The sequence below is a fragment of the Protopterus annectens genome, chromosome 13.part0 (genome assembly GCF_019279795.1).
Source record: "Protopterus annectens isolate FY-2018-M chromosome 13.part0, PAN1.0, whole genome shotgun sequence".
NCBI classification, from domain to species: domain Eukaryota; kingdom Metazoa; phylum Chordata; order Ceratodontiformes; family Protopteridae; genus Protopterus; species Protopterus annectens.
The window spans coordinates 1335915297-1335937756 of NC_056747.1; the positions used below are offsets into that span (position 1 = coordinate 1335915297).

General features: G+C 41.9%; 1 protein-coding gene across 2 annotated transcripts in view; it reads right to left on the minus strand.

The window, feature by feature from the left end:
• Positions 1 to 22460, minus strand: part of ARHGAP23 (Rho GTPase activating protein 23) — a 1842805-nt gene that overhangs the window by 338603 nt on the left and 1481742 nt on the right. The window contains exon 1 of one of the 2 annotated variants that reach the window (XM_044055363.1): positions 13463 to 13610. The exons of the other annotated variant lie outside the window; for it this stretch is intronic. The gene's annotated coding sequence lies outside the window, so the exon portion shown is untranslated. Of the gene's footprint in view, positions 1 to 13462; positions 13611 to 22460 lie in introns of those variants that run through there. 2 annotated transcript variants of the gene reach the window in all.

A 22460-nucleotide genomic window follows, 5' to 3' on the forward strand; every position in this document is an offset into this window, starting at 1 on the left:
GTGTGTCCTAATTTTAGTCAGCCTTAGAACAAGAACACTCATCCTCCTACCTACATAACTGAATAAACACTTCAACAAGGCATCTTTATTAAGTTAGGTTAATGACCACAAGAGTGTTTTTAAGCCTAACCATGCATCCCAAATGTCTGACAAGTTCTGGTGCCCTTGATAAGTGCAAGCAAGGTCCTAGGAGATGAATCATTTGCAGGATGTCTGTGCCCATTAGAGACAAAGGTGCCAAAGCAGGGATGATGTTCCTGTTCCACATCCAATTGTCCAAGTTACACTTGAATTGGGTTACGGAGAAACTCTGCTTCACATGGATGGGGAGCCTGTTCCAGAGATGGAGTAGTCTCTGGGATACATACTTGTCTCTCCAGCAGGTCCTATTTCAGGCAAGGTTTAAGTCTTTAGAATGGGTAATTCTGGTGCTGTTCATTTTGGGGATATGCAAAAGGTCCAGAGTGGGGTCTGACAATGCCCTGTATGCCAGGCATAGATCTACACTCAACAAGCCTGAAGGCGATAGAATGCAGGGATAGGGCTTTGAGGCAGTCTGCACAGGAGATTTTACTTATGCCCTATATTCCTTTAGTGAGGAATCTCTGTGAACATTCCAATTGTTGGATATGCCTGGTTAGGTATATACCAAAGTGGGCACTTTACTCAATTATAGGTCTGATGAATGCTGAGTACAGTTGAACAATGACTTCCTTGGAACTAGATGTCATACCTTTCTTTATAAGTGGCACAAGACAGAATGATTTTCTCACTGCTGTAGACATGTGATGGTCAAAGGCTATACTACTGTCTGTGTGTGCAAGGGGTGTGTTGCCAATATGACAGTTACAAGGGGTGGATGACTTCCCAGAGGATACTATTATACATTTCGTTGTATTTAGTTTTAGTCCATGGCTCTGACACTAGTTGTTTGCTTATGTCAGCCCTTCCTGGAGAACATTTGATTCGGACATGGGATTCAATGGCAGCTCCTAATTTGCAATTGTCTGCAAATTTAGTCAGCCAGAGACCACTGACATTGGCCTTAACTTCAGAGATGTAAACGCCAAAAAGGTGCAGCCCAAGGACTAGTCCCTGAGGGGCTCCACTTGTGAATGACTTCTTTGTAGAGGTGGACTCCCAATTCTAACTTCACTCTTTCCTGTCTGACAGCCAGTTGGCTAGCCACTGGGTGATGCACTGGTTTGTACCTAACCTCTTGCATTGTGTCAAATGCCTTGGTCAGGTCAAGGTAGGCAGTGTGAACCATTTTGCCTGCATCCATTGCTTTGGTAACCTCCTCAAAGATGTCCACCAACTTGAGTAAGCATGACCTGCCCTTGACGAAACCAAACTGGATTAGGTCAGGTGTCTGGAGGTTTACCATATCATTATTGATCATTTCCATGATATTTCTTTCCATGGTTTTGCACAAAAGACTAGTGAGATTTATGGGTCTGTAGATGGCTCACCTTTGTGTAGAGGATGACTGCTGCTGTTCTCTGTTCACGAGGCACGAAGCCTGTTTGGAGGCTACAGTTAAACTGCAATTCCAGACTGCCTGACAGATTATGTTTCATGCTATTCAGAAGGCATCCTGGGATACTGTCTGTCACTGATGCAGTTTCTTGGCCTTAGAGAGAGCATTATGGACCTGTTCCCTAATGAGAGCAGGGGGAGTTATACTTGATGGTATTTCCTGAAGGATGGTTGAGGGGGAGAGGTACAGACCCACAGGGAGGGTATCAGAGAAACAGCCTCCTACATCTGCTAGCTAAAGTCATTTTATCAGGACTAATCATTTGTCCTGTTTGTTGTTGGTCCTGGCACCCTCTTGGTCACAGGTGGAATACCAGACCTGACTCAATTTTTCTAGATTATCTCGATTTACTTTAGGGCAATCTGGGTAAACCCAATAGAAATGAATAAAACCAAAAGTACTACTTCAGAAAACTAAAGCAAATTTACAGACCAAGAACATTTTACTATTAACCAGATGACAAAACAGTTCCATAAACACATAATTAAATTTAAATAAGAGACAGCCCCTCACATCATTTAAATATGAGTGTTTGCTTTGCTTTTCAGACATTCATACAATGCTGTGTTAAGTGGGATCCAGGACAAAGCCTGTGCTGATGCCACTCCCATAACAGGACAATGCAGTCTTACAACTCTCTCCCCCAAATACACACACCATGACAAGGACCTCCAACAACTTTTTTTTGTTATGTTATACTGCACTTCTTTTCTAAAACTCAAGACAGCACTACAGAATACAAACACATCAAGTAAAAACAGACAATGTGACATAATACAAAAAATCAACACTCAAGGCTACACAATACTAGGAGTTAATACGGTATGACTTATGCTTCACAGTTTGTGCACCTAGATTCAGTCTGGGAGGATAACCACTCTCTGCACAGAGTTTGCACGATATCTGCAAATCTGCACGAGTTTTCTTTAGTCACTCCAGTTTCCCCCCACCTCCTCAAAAATAACCTGATTTACTGACTATTATAAACTCTGTGTGTGTGTGTGTGTGTGTGTGTGTGTGTGTGTGTGTGTGTGTGTGTGTGTGTGTGTGTGTGTGTGTGTGTATATACATTTACCCTCATTCTTGTGGTATAAATTAAGACTGAAAAGATTCTAACGATGGTTAGTTTGCTTAAATGGTTAAGCACTGGCCTTAGAGTTAATTCTCACAAAAAGCCTGAAAACGTAAGTAGGCTTACAATTAGGAAGGACATTAATCAATGTAAGGATAGAAAACGTTGGAGCCACCAAAAAAGAAAATGCAAACATAGAGGAGGTGTTAATTCATTGTTTGTGATGCCTGCTTCCAGGATGACCAGTTCATTGAACAGACTTATGCAATAATGCATTTTTGCATAAACATGAATCAGGACTGGCTAGGCAATTTCTGTTTTGTCTAAATGGATTCCTTTTGCTTGCATGCAGAGGCATTTGCAATATTCACAAGCAAAAAGACATCACCAGAAATATATATATATATAACAATGTATACATAAGCTTAGCCGACAGAATCATTGCGGAACCACAGTGGGGATGCATCATGATGTGCAGTGATATAGGACATAAATCTCAGATGCACAGAAAGACCACAGTGACATACGCAACAGACCTGGCTTTCACAATGCAACATGAGTGAATAATGACTAGCTGAGTGCTATATGACTGAGCTGTAAATGTGAATATTCACGGGACCGACATATGGGTAGGGGTATCGTAAACAGGGACAAGGATGAGGTACAATTGCAAAGGACAAACATAAATGTTTTAGTGGACACGTGATGCCTAGGTGAAAAAAACAGCAAAATCAGGTGTCCCAACAATAACATTAATTGCAATTTAATTTGATTCTTTAAGTAATAAAGATACCCACAGATATCCAAGATGGTTTTAATGTAGAACTCTGGGCCTTGTTAATACATTAAAGTGGCTCTCAGAATTTTACAACAGTCATTTCTTTATATAAAGAGATAATCTCTTTCTCTGTGAGGGTAAGACTAAAAACCCTATCCCTTTACTCTGTCTCCTACTGACTATTAAGGGGTGACCTATGTCTGACCTACAAGGCACTCACAAATCCAGCCCTGATGGAGCTGCTACACACCCACAAGTCAAACAGCATGATGGTCACCCGATATAGGGATCTAAACTTAGTCAGCGACTCAAACAAAACATGCTGAAGGGACAGATGCGTCTCAGAGATGGCCCTTCTTTGAATAGGCTTCCTATTCACATTAAGCAGAAGCCCTTCCCTGGCCCTCTTCAAAAGCAGTTTGGATCAATGGATGGGGAATCAAATTCACATCAGAGGTAGTTCCAATGTCTCTTATGGACAGGGCCAATTTGTAAGACATTCAATGCACAGCCACACATCCATGCCATCCTCTTGCCCCTAGGGCCATATATATTGGGTAAAATCGGGTTATATTGACAAGGCTTATAAGGACCATTTAGCTGTTAGCTTAGTAATCTCGTATTAGCCTATAACCCTTGTACAACCCTTTCCCTTTCTACACATTTATGTGGTTATACATTTCTTTCATCTTCATAACAGTGACAGAATCAGTTGTTACAAAATAGTAACGTCTAACAATCTACTAAATGAAAGGGATGCTGGTAATACAAGAAATGATCCTTTATATAAAGAAACTGTTTTTTTATCTTAACATTTGGTACTTTGCAACAATTTGTTTAAATAATGAATGTGCATGGAAGTCTTTTATGATGCTGCTAGGTAATTTATTTTGAGTATATTGCCTCTATTTGTTATTGGTTAATTATTTTATAAAGTTGACTGATGTGTGTTTAAACAGTTTTTTTTTGCTTATTCGATATTTTTCATGAAGATGTTAGCTGAGGAGATACAGAGTATGTTTTTTAAGAATAAAGTACATATCTGTCATATTATTTTATATTAATTTATTCTTATGGCGGTTTTTCATCTTACAATAGTAGTGTAGTTTGAAAACTGTTGTCACGGTAACATATTGACAAACTGACAGGTTTTTGATTTTAAGTCTGTTTGTAAGTGGGGGGGGGGCTGCTCATCCTTAACATCCCACCCATTCACACCCCCAAAAAAGTGGGGGAAGTTAAGGTGAGTGACAGCCCCCTTTACAAATAGAACAAATTAAATTATTTGTTGCTTTCAGCCACCTCTTTCCCCAAGGACTCACAAATAAGTGTAATACAGGCAGTACAGGAAAAAGAAGTTATGTACTCACCATAACGTTCCATGTCTGTTGTCCAGTATCTCGCCTTTAGTCTTGCTAGTTGGGTTTGGAGCCGAAACTCAGCTCCAACTCGGCCATATACCAAAGCTCGAGAGCTTCTACTGGCTCGAGGCTGAGTTCTATCCCATGGTGCTTAGCGGCTGTTCCCCAGACATTGTTTGAGGGAGAAAGGTTCCTATGATATATTCAATATCCAAAAAGATAATATATGAAACATACTGTCATAAAATTAACAAGAAAGGCAAGAAGGGAATCAAGCCTTATCTGCTATTTTTTGAGAAATTTCCTCTAGATCTTCCTGGAGGGGAAGGCTGGGAGGGACGCAGGACTGAAAGCGAGATACTGGACAACAAACATGGAATGTTATGGTGAGTTCATAACTTCTTTATGTTATGTTGTCCCATCTCTCCTTCATTCTTGCTGGTTGGGACAGTCCCCAGCACCTTTTTCTTGGGTGGCTCAAGGGAATAAACTCTTCAGGACAGTGGAACCAAAGGAAGCCCTGTTCCAGGAGGCTACATCTACTTTGTAATGAGTAATAAAGGTATGAGGGTTAACCGATGTAGCGGCAGCACAAATTGAATCCAATGAAAGTCTGGATTGAAAGGCAATGGAGGTAGATACCGCTCTAGTTGAATGCCTTTTAACTTTCCCTGGTGGTTCTTTATTGTGGGAATCATAGACATATGTGATGGTCTCAGTAAGCCATTTGGACAAGGTAACGTTTGAGATTGCCAAACCTTTTTTATTTTCTGAATAAGAGACAAACCATTGGTCTGACTTTCTGAATTCTTTGGTCCTATGCAAGTAAAAATGCAACTGTCTATGCACATCCAGTTGGTGGAGTTTATACTCTGCCTTGGTGCCATAGTTAGGAAAAAACACTGGTAATTCTATATTTTGGTTTAAATTTGCTTGAGAACAAACCTTCGGTAAGAAGGAAGGATTTGTTCTGAGGGACAGACTATCTTTGTGGAAGATCAAATAAGGTGGATGGATAGACAAGGTTTGCAACTCTGATACTCTCCTGGCTAAAGTAATTGCTGTCAGGAAGAGTGTTTTCCAAGATAAAAATTTAAATGAACAAGATGATGCTGGTTCAAAAGGAGGCAGGATCAAAGATGATAATACTAGATTGAGGTCCAACGGAGGAGGAGGTTCTCTGAAGGGTGGTCTTAACAGAAAAGTACCCTTGAGAAAAGCTTTGCATAGTCTGTGGGACATTAGACTAGATCCCGAGTCTCCCACATAATAATTAGAAATAGCAGCTAATTGAACTTGAATAGTGGCTGCCGCTGCTCCTTGATTAAAGGTTTCTGTCAAACATTTCAGAATTGCAAGTATAGATGCTGTAAAGGGATCTATATGTTTTTTGTTAGCCCAACAAGAGAACCTCTTCCATTTGCTTGGAGGGCAGGATGGAGTGTTCTGACTGATGCGTCAGAAGATCTGGCACTGGGTCCAGGATCCAAGGGTCCTCCTGAAGGTGGGGCCAAAGAAAGGGGAACCATATCTAATGAGGCCAGTATGGCGCAATGAGAATTAACCTGCAACTCAACAACTTTGCTTTCTGGATAACCTTTGGAATCAAGGGAAAAGGGTGAAAGGCATAGAGAAGTCCCAGGGGCCGATTGTGAACCAGTGCATCCCTCGGTGACTCTCCCAGACGAGAGATTAGGGCAAAGTAGGTGCCTCATTTGGCACTGAAGGGAGTGGAAAAAAGGTCACAGCAAGGCTGGCCCCATTTGCGAAAAATTTGATTCACAACTTCCTGATTGAGGGACCACTCGTGAAGCATGAGAATCGCTGTGCATAGCCTGTCAGCTATAACTCTGGATTTCCCTGGGATATGCACTGCTGTCAGAAAGAGTTGAGAAGATATTGCCCATTGCCAAACTCTCTTGGCCTCTCGACACAGGGGGTAGGATCTGGTTCCCCTCTGTTTGTTGATGTACAATACCACCGACATACTGTCTGTCTGAATTGCAATAGTCCCCGTGGGAAGAGAGTTTTAAAATGCTTGCAATGCCAGAAGCATTGCCCTCATCTCTAGGACATTGATATGTAAATGGTACTCGTGATCTTTCCAAACCCCTTGGACCATCTGTCCCAGATAATGCCCCCCCATCCTATAAGGGACGCATTCATGGTAATTGTAGCAACAGGTTGGGGGAAGTAGAAACGGTCTGCCCATTGTTACCTGAGTGGACTGAACCCATTAAAGTAGGTCCTTCTTGCAGGAGTGTGTTATGAGGATCTTGTGAGACACGGGTAACTCCTGTATAGACCATTGAGCGAAGAATAGCCACTGCAAAATTTGCATGTGAAGTCGTGCCATAGGAAGTAGTGTTATCGTTGCTGCCATAGAGCATAGGACTTTGAGGGCAAATCTTGTCTGTACTTTTTTCTTGTTGAGTAAAATAAGCACTTGACTGCGTAACATCTGGATCCTTTCTTGAGGTAGCTTTGCCAACATGTCATTTGTATTTAAATCTGCACCAATGAATGTAATACACTGTGATGGCAACAAGGCAGATTTTTCTGCATTTATAGTAATGCCTAGTTTTGAGAAGAGATGGATGGTGTAGTCTTTCTTTGATTAGTAGCTGCCTGGTGGTGGCAGTTAGGAGCCAGTCATCAAAATATGGAAACACCTGGAATCCCTGATGCCTCAGATGAGCTGTGACTACTGCCATGCATTTGGTAAACACCTTGGGGGCTGTGGTGAGTCCAAAGGGCAGAGCTGTGAACTGGTAATAACTGGCTCCCAGCCGGAAGCGTGGAAATCTTCTTGTGCACCTGTCCATCTTTATGTGGTAGTACACATCGAGCACATCCAATTGTCGTTTCCCAGAAATGGGAGTATAGACTGCAGTGTAACCACTTGAACTTGGAACTTTGACTTTTTCACCGACTTGTTTAGTCTGCTGAAATCCAGTATGGGTCTCCAGTTCCCTGTCTTTTTTGGAACTAAAAAGAACCTTGAGTAAATTCCGGATCCCAGTTGGTCTGCGGGAACTTCTTGGATGACTCTTTTTTCTATAAACGTTTGGATTTCTAGTGTTGCTTGATCCCTTTGACTGGATGGAATGTCTGGGATAAACTTTGGCAGATGAGGTGGGCAGTGAAAGGGAATGTTGTATACCCTGGATATAATGGATTGTACCCATTTGTCTTGAGTCAAATTTAGGCAGGCTTCTAGGTACAGCGATAGTCTCCTCCTGACTGCCTCCAGGGGTGGGCCTCCTTTCAGGAGCACTGGAAGGGCCTACCAGAGAATGCATCTCTGTCGCCCTGGTTATACAGACCCCCTCTGCCGTGTGGATGGTGTCTTCCATTATTTCCCCCTCTGCCCCTGGGGGAAGGATCATCACGAGTGTCAGATAAGGCTCCTTTGGACTTACGGAACCACATTTTTCTGCTCTTTTGACCTTTAGGATAAGATGGTAGGGGTGGAAAAACTGACTCTATTGGCAGAGTCTTACCATCTTGTTGGCTCCTCGTGAGAGTTTCTTTCACTTTTGGCCTGAACAAATACGAGCCATCAAAGGGCGTGTCAATAAAGGAAGATCAAAAGGGTTCGGCAAACTTGCAAAGGCGCATCCAGGAATGTCTACGAAGAGCTATTCCTGTGCCTGCTGCCCTGCTCGCTCCATCAGCTGCATAAGATATGAGGCACATGGAGGAGTTAGAGATGGAGGTTAAGGTTGCAAACTGGGAATTAACCTTATTAGATAAGTCCTGGGCTGTAGCACCTTGTAGGGCATCTCCTAGCATTTTTAGTAGATCCCTCTGAAGTCGCGTGAAATGCGACAAATAATTCAGCGACCGCAAGGTAAAGGCCGCTGAGGAGAACATACGGTTTCCATATCTGTCCATCGTATGAGAATCCTTGTTTGGTGGGTGGACAGATACAGAAGTTTCAGCTAACTCATTCTTTGTGGCTGCTGCCACCACCATTGCATCTACAGGAATCCCTTTTGTTAAATACTGCCTATCTTCCGGGGCCATAATTAATTTATGAGGCCTCCTCGGAACTGGGTCCACTGAGTCCGGAGAGTCCCACACCTTTCAACTCACCAAACCCAGGAGTGGGTTGAAAGGTGGAAACACCCAAGAGGTGGAGGGGCGACAGCCAAAGGCCTCCAGGTATACCGACTCATCTTCAGAAGGGAAAAGGGACTTCCAGCCACCCCTCTGCTTAAGGATCTCCAGGATGTCTGAAAAGGAGACATCCTCAGGGGGTGACTGTGGGGACCTTTCTGAATCCTCTAAGTCAGTTTCAGAAGTGACAGACTCAGGGGACTCTATGTGCTTCCTCTTACACCATCTCTTCTGAGGAATCTCCTCAGGGGCATGGTCCGGGGAGGTATCGGAAGAGGAGGATCCACCCATTGTGGCTTCCTGGGGCACTGGCTCTCTATTCTGTGGGTGATGGAGGGATAATGAAGAGGTGGACACCGGTCCTTTAGGGAAAAGAAAAGCTGGAGCCGAAGGTGTATATGTATATATATATATATATATATATATATATATATATGTATATGTATATGTGTATATATATATATATATATATATATATATATATATATATATGTGTATATATATATATATATATATATATATATATATATATATATATATATATATATTTTTTTTTTTTTTTAAACGAAGAGGAGGAAAGGGAGGAGGAGAAGTCTCTAAGTTAAATGACTATTCCCCCCACCAGAGGAGACGCTTCCAACTTAAACGGTGACTACAAAGAGGGGAAGAGAAGGGGACAAGAATCCTCTAACTAAAATGGATTCTTAAAGAGGCGACAAGGCCCAAAGAAAAAACAGCCGCAAAGGGAAGAAATTACCAAGTTTAAGAGAGAAAATTAGCACAAGGCTATTACAATAAAACTAATAGGCTATAAGAGATAGTAATTAGAAGATTACTAGTAGTAAGATATAAAATTTTACAAGCCTGAGTCAGTGAACACAATCAAGATCTGGAGAACAGCCACTAAGCACCATGGACAGGACTCAACCTCGTGCCAGTAGAAGCTCTCGAGTTTTGGTATACGGCAGAGTCGGAGCAGAGTTTTGGCTACGAACCTAACCAGCAAGAACGAAGGCGAGATGGGACAACATAACATCCAATGATTACAGAGAACGCTAGACTGCCCATAACAATATTGCTTATTCCTCTAGATGCACAGTTACAGAAGGTTCAGTTTTCACCAGTGAGACTTCCCTCATGGTAGGAATTATGATGTAATTTTCTTCAGACTCCCATTAGTTGTTACTGTGGAGTCCTGCACTATGTAAACAGGGAAATTAACCACCTCCTGGCTATGTTTTTTTTTTTACAAGTTCAACAAATCAAACCTGACTGTTACAACAGTAACTGCTAGACCCACCCGAGTCCTGAATACTTTTACATCTTCAACATCAAAGGAACAAACAAGGTAAATAAAAGTACGTCAATGCTCAAACAAGTGATCCAACCACTGAAAAATGTAATTCACTCAACTAGGCTCAATGAAGAAATAGCTGATGCTAACTGCTATACCCATGCACTCAGTCCCAATAATGTCAGCCTTATTCTTGAAATATCCAGCAAACCCTCAGTGGCAGAGTGAAGCTTCCTGCAAGCTGGAAGTCGCACAGCAACAGCTGTTAAAAGACAAACTGGCACTGGCTACAAAGGGCTGTGAAGATTAAACCTAACCCTTTGTAAGGGAATCAACATCTGACAAATACCCAGTGAAATGCCTGGAAGCACAGGTGAAATATAGGCAGCTCACAGCATCATTGTTAAGTACACCAGCTGCATCTGAAGACCTCCTGTGGGCAGCTTTGCATAAACTGCACTACAATAATCCAGCCTAAATGTAGTAAATGTATGAGCCACTCTTTTTAAATAATTATTTGCTACAAGGTTCCTAATTCTGGTCAAAATAAGTTGTGTTCGTTGTAACTATGCCAAAATGACACACCTGGTGTCTGAGGTACCTTACACAAGGCAAAGCAAAATGTAGCACACACTGTCCAGCAAACCAGAGAATGGACATATTTTGCTGGCCATTTTAATTAACAGGGACTGTGAATGATTCTACCGCTAGGAGATAGAATACACTGATTACATGTGCTCTTCTGCATGCTGCCAGTACACCACGATCCATCATTTTAACTATTTAGTTCCAGATGCCTTGAATGTAAAATAACTTCTGAAGATGATCAGAATACCTTCTCCTTGAAATAAGTCAAGCTGAATGCATCCTCAAAAGGCAGCATTTGGATAAAGAAAATAGAGGGGGGCTTTGCTCTTGACAACATTGCTGATGGCCAGAGGTTTATCTAGGATCCCCAGTGTCAGATGCCCAGTCCGGGGGGGGGGGGGGGGTGCAGCAGCCAATGGTCTGGTCTCATTATAGAAAGAAGGCATTTTTTTTCGGGGGGGGGGGCAGCCCAGTATATTTTGCAGCTTTGGTCCCTCAAACATGCCTTGCGGCTGGACTGTAGTTGTTGCTCTGGCTTGCATAAGCTACTAGGGCACATTGCATGCAAGGAGTAGGACAGTGGTGGAGTCGTTATGCTTCTGGGTGATTACAGTAAACACCATTTCCAACTGTAGCATGTAAAAAGGGAGTCACACTCTCCAACACAGACTGCAGTAGGGGTAAAACTCTGGGGAAAGGCCAAAGTTAAAAGTGGGCCAGTGGCTGGAGGGTGGAAAAGACACAGACTGTCAAACTCAGACAGACACATACATGAGCGCACACACACACACACACACACACACACACACACGTAAAAAGCTATGAGAGGACCTACTCCAACATTCCAGTCTGCTCTTCAAAAGGTTCATTCTATTTCTGTTAGCAAGGGTTTGATTTAAAACACATCCCATCTTGCAAAGAGGCAAGAGAAAGAGGAGGACCAAGGCAATGCAGCTAAAACTAACTTCTGCAGTTCTTCAACATTCAAAAGGAAGCTCCTAAATGAGAATTCAGTGGGAACACCATTCCTTGCCACCCTCTCCAGGCCACAGGGACAGCAAAGCATAGCAGGGAAGAAATCAAATTTTCTGACCTTATGATATAGTCGATTTATCCGTGTTCTCCACTTCAGTGAATGTTGTGCAGACAAACATGGCATGAGTGCAACTTAGCTTTGTAGCTCAAGGGAAATTGATTCTGTGATTATTTTAGTACAAGCTAGCATCCCACAACCAGTGGAATTTCCTGTTCCCACAAAGACACTGCTTGTTCTTAAAGCACCCCCACCCCCCATCCTTCAGGGTTAAGCATATAAAATTGTGGAACATAAGCATGGGAAAAAAGAGCAACTGCAATGACTATAACCAGTAAAAACAACTTTTATAATCAACAAAAATGGAAGATCAAAACAGGATTTTCGTTCCAGTGGTGCTTGCTCATTCATTCAGCTATCAGGTGGGTGTGCTGGTATTTGGGCACAGTCTATGGAAAGGTTGAAATACTGTGCGTTGTGTTGTACAGTAAGAAAAAATGCATCTGTTTATTATATGAGGTACTTATCCAAGATGCATACAAACAACAAATGACATGAACAAGTCCAGTCTCTGTAATAAAGGGGTGTACATTTGTGGAACTGGTTGTAAAAGTTATGATTTAACAAATGAACTTTGGTCAGGTTCCTTCTGAGCACCCTGCCATGAGCTACATAAACCACAATCACAGAGGACCACATACAAGAGATGTTAGATGGTTCCAGGTCTAAATTTCTGCCTAGGCATTAGTGAAGCCCACAAATCCAAAGCAGTCAGGTAAACAAGCCTGTACCTATTTATTCAAATGCTTCTATGCTTTAAATAAGGAAGTGGGTTTTTAAGTCACTTTCACAATCCACACTTTTGTTATATCTGCATTACCTGTATGCTAGTCAGTGTTTTGTGCCTTGATCATGACTGAAAAGGATCTCTTTGAATGAGACTGTTTACTTGATTAACAAATAAATCATGGCCAGACATTGCAATGGAGGAAGCAACAGTAGGTGTTCAAAACTCAGAAAAGGAAGAACACAGGCATGTTGCTTTGAAAAGAAAAAAATCTCTGTGTACCTTAACTACTTAGCTAAATGCATTATGCACCACAAAGTGGGTATCTAGTTCTCAGTGGAGACACATTAAGGCAGCATAACAAACATCAAAACAGACTCGAGATAAACTCATATGAACCCCTAACCAATGCTAAAACTACATTTAACCGATGGGCAAAAAAAAAAAAAAAGGTGACACCAATCAAAACAGGCAATACACGTAGTGTAATACACCAGTAACGTGTGCTTCCAAATATTAAGCAACTACAAATGCTGGCAAACAGCAGACTGCCAATGTCATATTATAAATAACAGCAACACAGCAGTATCCTCCCAGAAAAAAATATGGGCAGTTGTTCAGTAAAATCTGCAAACACTAGCAACCCACATCATACTGCCAAATCAGGGATCCCTTGAGATATGCATGCATATCCTATACAATAAAATTGAGGCAACCGCTATGCAAGTTACCCAGGTTTTATAAAAATATGTAAAACGGCAGTTACAAAGAAAGGAAAAGATTGTTAATATTCTTTTAATAAAGTGCAAAATGATACTGTAAAACAACACTAGTCCCAGACTACAGGCAAGTTAAGCATTTCAGTTTAATGAATTTACTCATTTTACCTTGGGGCTGCAGCTTTTCTGTCATCTAAAACAACTACAAGGAAGAAGGCAGACACTGTTATCCCACAGTGTGACAATATGGTTCCAGCTCCTTCACTCCATGTACAAAACCAAGTTCAGGCGTCAGAGACTCGAGCAATCTCAGCTTCTTTTTCCTCAAACTTTTCTTCTTTCTGCATTTTTTTCCCTAACTTCATCACTTGTTTGGGCGGAGCAAAATAAGGGAGGCTTAAGTTGAGGGATGTGTCATTTCTCCGCTGTGACCTGATTAGCTATTTGGCTAAGCCAAGCCACTGAGGAATGTAGCCACACCTTCCCACTGGCATTGACAGGCTACGGAAAAAAGTACTGCCCCCCACCTCACCCTATTTAAAAAATAAACACACACACACACACACACACACACACACACACACACACACACACACACACACACACACACACACACACACACACACACACACACACACACACACACACACACACACACACACACACACACACACACACACACACACACACACACACAGCAGACCAGCTTGTGTTCTACTGGCAGTTAGCCAGAAGCAAGCAGTTTACAAAGAAGAACGTGATAAATTCCATGACGCTTCTAAATTAGATCCACTCATTTCCATTAAAAGAAGCACCATGCATTACCTTCCGAGTTTTATTCCTTCCTTACAAAGCCAAGATATTTTAGAAGGATTTTCATGTATGTGTGTCCTTTTTTAATACACTTTTCTGACCTTTTATTTTCCTTTGATCAAGGTGTTACTAGAAAGCCCATCTATGCGAAAATATGCTTAGCAGTGAGAAAACAGAAAACATTCCTCTCTTGGTAGCATGGCACTGTTTCCTTATAACGGTATCCCTATATTGTTGTTGTACATTACCCTCTATTTGTCTGAACTGGCTTTCATGACATCTTCTGGAAGAAAGTAATCTTGTTATGCTTTGAACCAACTACATATTTAATCACGCTCTGTTTTCACTGAACTAGTTTCTGCAGGACCTGTGAGGATTCAGACACACATACTAGTCCCTAGAGCTTTTTTCTGCAGGAGAAATACATATATAGACACAATACAGGGCAAAAGGTAAACACTAAATCTTGGTAATAAATTCAACAGCCTGTTCCCATTAAGTATGCTACTAACTGTGGTATCTGCTTCATCAGGAGGAACTACATACCTCTTAAAAGTAGACATATAGATCTGATAACATGATAAGGAGGGTTTTTTTTCCATCTTCTCATCACATAACAGGAAATGTTCACTTTTCAGTGAGCTTCTAGAAAAGTATTATGGGATGGTCTGAACATAGCCGTGCATTATGAGCCTGCAGCAAAAAATATACATTGCCTATAATAACATGCAGACGAGGCCAAGGGCACAATCCACGATCCATACAAGTATAAATGTGGTTTGGTGGAATCCTGGAAAATTTCAAAACAGATGCTTAGGCCAACTATTCAGAAATGCACTGCTATATGCCATAACTTAAGAATGTCCAGGAAACACATCCCTGCATAATATCATATAGAACAATCAACTGCACTAAAGGCTACAGCAATATGGTGTACATCTTAGGGTAAGGAATCATCCTCCACTCACAAAAATAGCAATATGGCTTAATGGAAGCAGTGATTCCTGTAACAATATTTTGTTCATAGGTTGAGAGGTGTATACTAGGCCAATAGCCCTGGGGCCTTTACAAGCCTAACCATAGGATTACCCTGACATAGTGCCTCCCGACCTTAGTTCCCAGTGCCTCTGTCGGGTAGAGCCACTGGTGTTATTCCCCTGGGTGAATTTTCTGTTTCCCATCCACTCATCAAGATTTTTCTTGAAGAGGGTCAGCGAGGTGCTCTGCTTGACATGCATCAGAAGTCTGTTACATAGCATGTGCAGTCTCTGGGTTATGAACCTGTCCCTCCAGCATGTTCTGTTAACTGTTGTAAAGGGTTTGAGGTCTCAGGAGCGTGTGGTGTGGAGGGATTGGGATTTCTTTAGATGTAACATTTCTAACAGAGCCGGGTCAGACATGGCTTTGTAAGTCAAGCAGAGATCGCCTCTAAGTAGACGATATGAGACAGTAGTTGGTGTTTTTTGAGTCTGTCCATATAGGGCAAGTGTTTAAGGCCTAGGATCCTCTTTGTGAGGTACTTTTGCTGCCTCTCCAGTTGTTGCAGGTGTCTAGTGAGGTACATGCCAAACAGGGCATTGGACTCTATGATTGGCCTAATGAGGGAAGAGTAGCGGGAGACAATGACCTCCTTCTTCCTGGATGACCTCAGTGCATACGTCATGTGTCAGATCCCGGCACCTGACAGGCAGCTGTTACTTTCTCCTTATTCAACCTACTGAGTGGGACATCAGTGTGCCTCACTATCGAGTCATCTATGACTAGTGTGTTGGGCATACTGTTTTGCCTTAGGGGCTTTGGTTGCGTGGCACACTGTTTAGGAGATTTATGTGTCTCGTGATTAGTGTTGGGTGGGTTTGGCATAATGGTTAAGATCTTCACCTCAAAGACACATAGTACAAGGTTTGATTCTGACCTCAGATCATTGCCTAGGCTTATAATGGCCTTCAGGACAATTAGCCTAGTATTCACCTACAAATATAAGGAGGAAACCTACTGGGTAATCATGTCTGTATATCTAGGACTTGCTGCAAAGATGAATAGTGTACCAGAGAGGATTCCTTGCTAGTACCTGAATGAGTGAACACCTGTACTGCCTGCCCTGACTTTGCAACTAATTATTTCCAGGCTGACAAACGGAGATCAGCAGCTAATTCAATTTTCCAACACATCATCAAATGTTAGTTAGCCAGCCCAGTGGCAGCCAGGCTCTAGTCAAGACTTTAAGTGACCAGAGTTCAGTTAGCAGCTCAGGTGTTTGACAATGCTGGCAGGGATGATGAATGTACCTATCTTGGGGGGACCGTGCTGGACTTCTTTTCTCTAGAGTTCTGGCAGAGTCCAGAACTCAGAGATGCTGCTAGTCTTTTTGGACATGAGGACAGAGCAATTGTGGCCTCCCCATGGGTCTGGGACAGGGCACAAGCTCTAGCTACTACTTCTCCTGATTGCCTGCCTAGCCTCACTGAGTTGTCTTCAACATATAGGTGGACATCATTGGGGAGAAGAAAAATCTTGGCCCCCTTCAGTACAATAGTGACACTCCTGGCAGCTCAAACTTTGTCCCCAAAGATGACAGAAGTAATAAAGAGTGAAGCTGTGCCTTTGCCATGTGGTAATGAATTGATTAACAGAGAAGGCCAGAAGAGAGACCTGATGGTCAGAAAGGATACAGGGCCAAAAAAAAAAATCATCAAATGTTATAGTGGTAAGGGGATAGTGATCTGGAGCTAACAAACAACTAGGACCCTCTCCAGCAGATTACATATGGACATATGGGAATCACAATCCAAGCTAGGGTTAAAATAGAATGTAGAAATATCCTTATATCAGTTACACTGAGGAGGGATGCTTTCACCTGAAATCCTGACCCAGCAATTATAAACTGCTATGGAAATTAACATCCAGAACAAGCAAGTAACAGTATGTTTACTGATGTTGATATACTAAACAGATGAGCTAGCCATATTCTTCTTCCATTGAAGAGCCTGTGGTCAGCCTCTTTACAAAATTATCTTACATGGTATACTGTATGCTGTTCTGGAGAACTTGGCTTTTTTTTTTTTTTATTTTTACTTTATCTTTTGTTGAACAGGTTAGTCCCACTAGGCTAGTAGCCTCTTTTCTATGGAGACCTGAGGTGGTATTTATACTACTAGGGGAAATTTGGCAAGGCCATTAGGGAACTTCCCCTCTTCTTTCTGATAGGTGCCGTGGGCTCTTATACATCCACTTGAGCTACTACCAACTTAAACAGATGGGACCTCGATTTAATGTCTCATCTGAAGGGCAAAAGACTCAGGAGTGCAGCATCCTCCTCATTCTGTACTGCAATGTCAGAATTTGATTCATTCTGTAGAACAGACCTACAGCCTTCTGCACCAAAGGCAAATGTGCTACCTGTTGTGCCAGACTGACCCCCATAAAAGACAATTTAGACGCAGTTCTAGAAATGGCAACAAAACTGGTACATGGTCTTCAATCACAAACCATATAAAAAGAGACTAAATAATATACAGTTTTAGGAAAAGCATCCACGTGGCAAAAGAAACTCTGGATTACATTAAGGTACTAGATTCTAGAAGTGAGTCTGGGGTGAAACTTGGCACTCTTTAGGATATAAAACTGGATGAGCTCACAGCAGATTTAACATTGTATGTCACAGAAAGGGTGGTTAAATTGCTAGCTAAGTAGCCGCTGCAGTTTAGCCAACAAACATCAGGCTGATAAGTTGAACCATGTGGTCTTCATCCACAGAAAAAGTGGGGACTTACATTCATTACACTAGTGATGGCTTGAAACAAGGGGTCCCAGAAAGCAGTATAAGGAAGTGCTTGATATGTTAAATGAGGTGTCAGAAAGAATGACCTCCCCACCCAATGAACAGACGCAAACTCCAACTCTGTAAGCAGGAGAATCCCCAAAACATGAGGCAGCTACCCAACTGTTCAGCAGCACAGCACTTTACAACAGATAAGCATTGTGCATCATACATCAGCTGGGAAACTAGGCCCACCTACTCACATGTAAGGTTTGCTGCAGGTGTGCAGAAAATTTAACTATCTACAAAGTTAGTCATGGTCTCTTAGGGTGAAAAGCACCGTCTCATAGTGAAGGGAGGAAAATTTTGAAAGCAAAGAGCAAAACTTGTCAGCTGCATGTTTCCCCATTTCTTTGGCAGTTAGCAATGATGAGTTTTGGTGGTGAATCAGACACAGAGAGGTCGATTTCCCTCACATCCTTCTCCTTTGGAGCATTTCTTTGTGCTTTTTTAAAATGATGACCTGGGATCTAATGAACATCAAATGCAAAGGCCCAGCCCTACCTTACTCTAACTGCTGCTAGAGGGATTCAGCCCTGTGTTTAATAATTTTATTACTAAACCTTGACAAAGTGCAGTTAGGCACACCTACTGAAGCCCAAGGCAAGATACAATATGACTAGAAATTGTTGTGGGCTATTTGTTTCCAACAAGAAATAAAACTGTTAACTTTTTTAAACATTAACAAAAAAAAAAAAACATACAACACTAAAGGAAAATATGGAAGACTCCCCCAATGGGGTAATTATCTGAGCACACTCTGGTAGAACAGGTCGATGAATGCACTGATGACAATGAGTAACAAAGTCCTGCACTGGAATACATGGCAAAAAAGAACTGAAGATGGTGCCAGTCAATGCACGTTACACCTCAGATGTCCTGATTTCCTATGGCCAGGAACATTGACTGCTTGGTGGATGAGAAATGGCACTGGTATTCGGGCCATCCATGGGATTCTGCACAGCAGGAAGTTTCAAGAATCAGGACTGCCAACACTAAATATGATTAACATCAAAGCAAACATCCCACAAAACAGACAATAATGAGAACAAACCTAAGTTGCACTGGATGTGTGTAGAAAAGTAAATGGTACAATAAATAACTCAACTGACAGTAGACACTTGCCACTGACAACACTGTCACACACTACGTCACAGATTTGACTCTTACTACTGTGCAGCATAAATGATTACATCATAAATAATGAAGTTTTCTTAGCATATAAAAATGCATTATAGTAATTAAGATTAACCAGTAACGTGCATATAAATATGCTCACCATTCTGCTGACTGACTCAATTCATATGTGACTGTACCTACACTCATGAAAAGGGAACGCGCTCCATACCCTTTTAGTTAACTTGCAATCACAAATAGCATGTTACAAATATTTGTATCTACAGTCTCTCTTCTGAAGCATATGTGTAGAAACAATGGCCTGCAGCTAGTCTTTACCCAACTTTTTTCATAAATGTCTTTACTGTTTATTTCTTCTTTTTGCCCTAACCCTCTGTCTGCATCCTACCACTCGGGATCTACAAGATATAAACTATACCTTTAATCAATATTAGAATGTCAGGACCATGCACCCTTGCCCCCCCCCCCCTTTTCACAATAACCTCCAAAGAGGGAGGCATACAAATGGTTTAGAGTGAGGATGTTACTTAGGCATGCAGGTGACACAGCCCTCAGGTAAGCCCTACCCCTGTTCCCTTTGTAGGTGGGCATCTCAAGTCAGGTACTGTCTCCACTGGAGATTCTTTGGTGAGACATGCATCTGAAATACGCATCTACACCCACACTCAAACCCCTTTTCTACCACCCAGGAAAATGTGAGTAAACAAAAACTTTACATGACTCATCACTACAGTTATTATTTGAACCTAGATCAGAGGTCGGGTATGTGATTGCCTTGACCCCACAACACGGGTGTGACCTTATACAAACACTGCATTTGCTATCTTGTACCACTGTGATAATGTGTTAACTGCAGCTGTAATTACTTGAGATGTACACTTTGTAACTATCTTTTACCTGTCTATAAGATGACAGTACATCCAAACAGAGGACTTCATGTTAATCATCTGTTTCATAAGACTGCACTTATTTTGCTTTATAAGACTTATTTTAATAAAACAAGGATTGTACTTAAATGTATCTTGGTATCTTATACTGCTGTAAAGACTCTCACTTGTATGTTTCATAGTACAGCTGTGAACAGTCCTTCATAGAAACGGTATCATAACACTATACGTAACTGCATTTTATTACAATCACTAGAACACTGTGCCCAGCCCTCCAGTGAAAACAGGCTCTGTCTAGTTGGAAAAAAAAGTACAGTTTTGTACCTACCATAAATGTAGATGTTCGAAGATCCACATTGCTGCAGTCCTTACACTTGGGTAGTCTGCTGTCCTCGGTCGGCCCGAATATCAAAGTATTAGGCTGACGTCGGTCAAGGCGCTTAAGACTGACATCAGGACGTCAGGGTACAAATGCGCATGACCGACGTCATATCCTCAGTCTTTTCTTGCCCCAGATGTCAGAAGACCCTAAAAAGAAAGGTCAAAACCAAAAGACAGCAAAAAACAACCAACCACCCTTGCACTAATCATATGTACAATATATACAATATCCACAATATTCACAACCCAAACCACACAACCGCCTCTAAATACAGAGGGGAAGGAGGGAGTAAATTGGACTGCAGCAATGTGGATCTTCGAACATCTACATTTATGGTAGGTACAAAACTGTACTATGTTCTTCATCTCACATTGCTGCAGTCCTTACACTTGGGTAGAATCCCAAAGCAGAGGAAAGGGAGGATGGCAAAACTATAAAGCAGTAGGAGCTGCCAAAATGCCCTGTAAAATTGCAGTGGCAAAACCAGCCCTAGATTTAGAGTAAAGTGGAAGGTGGTAATGCTTAGAGAAAGTATGCACTGAACTCCAAGTAGCTGCCTCCAAAATATCTTTAGTTGCCACCCCTTAAAAAGCTGTAGAAGTGGCAGTAGCCCTAGTGGAATGAGGCCTAATCCCAGCTGGAATCTCCTTACCATGATGGGAATAACAGAAAGCAATACAAAACCCAATCCACTTAGAAATAGTTTGTTTTGACACAGGCTTGCCCTGAGAACCCAAAGCAAATGAAACAAATAACTGCTGAGACTGCCTGAACCCTTTAGTTCTGCTCAAATAATATCGCAACTGCCTGTGTATATCCAAAGTGTGCAAAATCTTTTCCCCTTTATTTTGGGGGTTTGCATAAAAAGTAGGCAAATTAATAGTTTGGTTTAAAGCCACACTAGAAACCACTTTAGGCATAAAGGAAGGATTAGTACGCAAAGATACCCTATCCTTATGGAAAATTAAGAAAGGCTCAACCGCCATAAGGGCCTGTAATTCAGAAACCCTTCTTGCAGAGGTAATGGCCAACAAAAAAGCAGTCTTCCATGATAAATATTTCAACTCGGCAGTAGCTGCAGGCTCAAAAGGTTGCAGAGTGAGTTTCTCCAACACAAAATTTAGATCCCAAGCAGGAGTAGGAGCTCTACGTGGGGGTCTTATATTCTTTGCCCCTCTAAGGAATTGCTTAAACAAAGGATGAGAAAACAATGGTGGGTCACAGTCATAGTGAGCAGAAACTGCTGCAGCATGAACCTTAATAGAAGAGAAGGACAAACCTTTGTCCAGTAACTCAGTAAGATATTGAAGAGCCACACTTAAATTAGGCTTAGAAACATCAAATTCCTTTGCTGTACTCCAAAATAAAAATCTCTTCCATTTATCTGCGTACACTTTCCTTGTACTAGGCCTTCTGGCCTCCAAAATAACATTCAAAACTTGCTGTGGAAGCTGAGACCCTCCAGGGTTCAAAACAGAATATGCCAGGCTGTTAGGTGAAGAGAGTGAAGTTTGACATTGAGTAAATGACTGTTCTCCTGAGACAGCAGGTGTGGAATCGAAGGTAAATGCCATGGAGGCTCCGTAACAGACTTCTCAGTAATGGGTACCAGTGCTGTCGAGGCCAATCTGGAGCTATTAAAATCATCTTTGGCTTGTCCTGTCTGACCTTCAGGAGTACCTTTGGGAGGAGAGGCAGAGGTGGAAAGGCATACACATGAAGATTGCTCCAATTGAATGAAAGAGCATCCACTTTCCAAGCTGTGGGATGAAACCTTTTGTGCAAAACTTTGGCAGCTGGTAGTTTAGTGGAGAAGCGAACAGATCTATGTCTGGAGTTCCCCATAACACTGTCAATTTCTGAAATACATGAGGATCCAATTTCCACTCGTGGGGATCCATAATTTGTCTGCTCAACACATCTGCTAAGGAGTTCTGTGCTCCCGGCAGAAACCTTGCCTGAAGATTTAGCTGTAAACTGAGAGCAGTCTCCCACAAAATCATTGCTTGTCTGCATAGAGGATAAGAATGTGTTCCCCCTTGCTTGTTGATGTACCACATGACAGTTGTGTTGTCTGTTAGAACCAACACCTGCCCTGGAAGAAGTAAATCCTTGAAAGCTATTAAT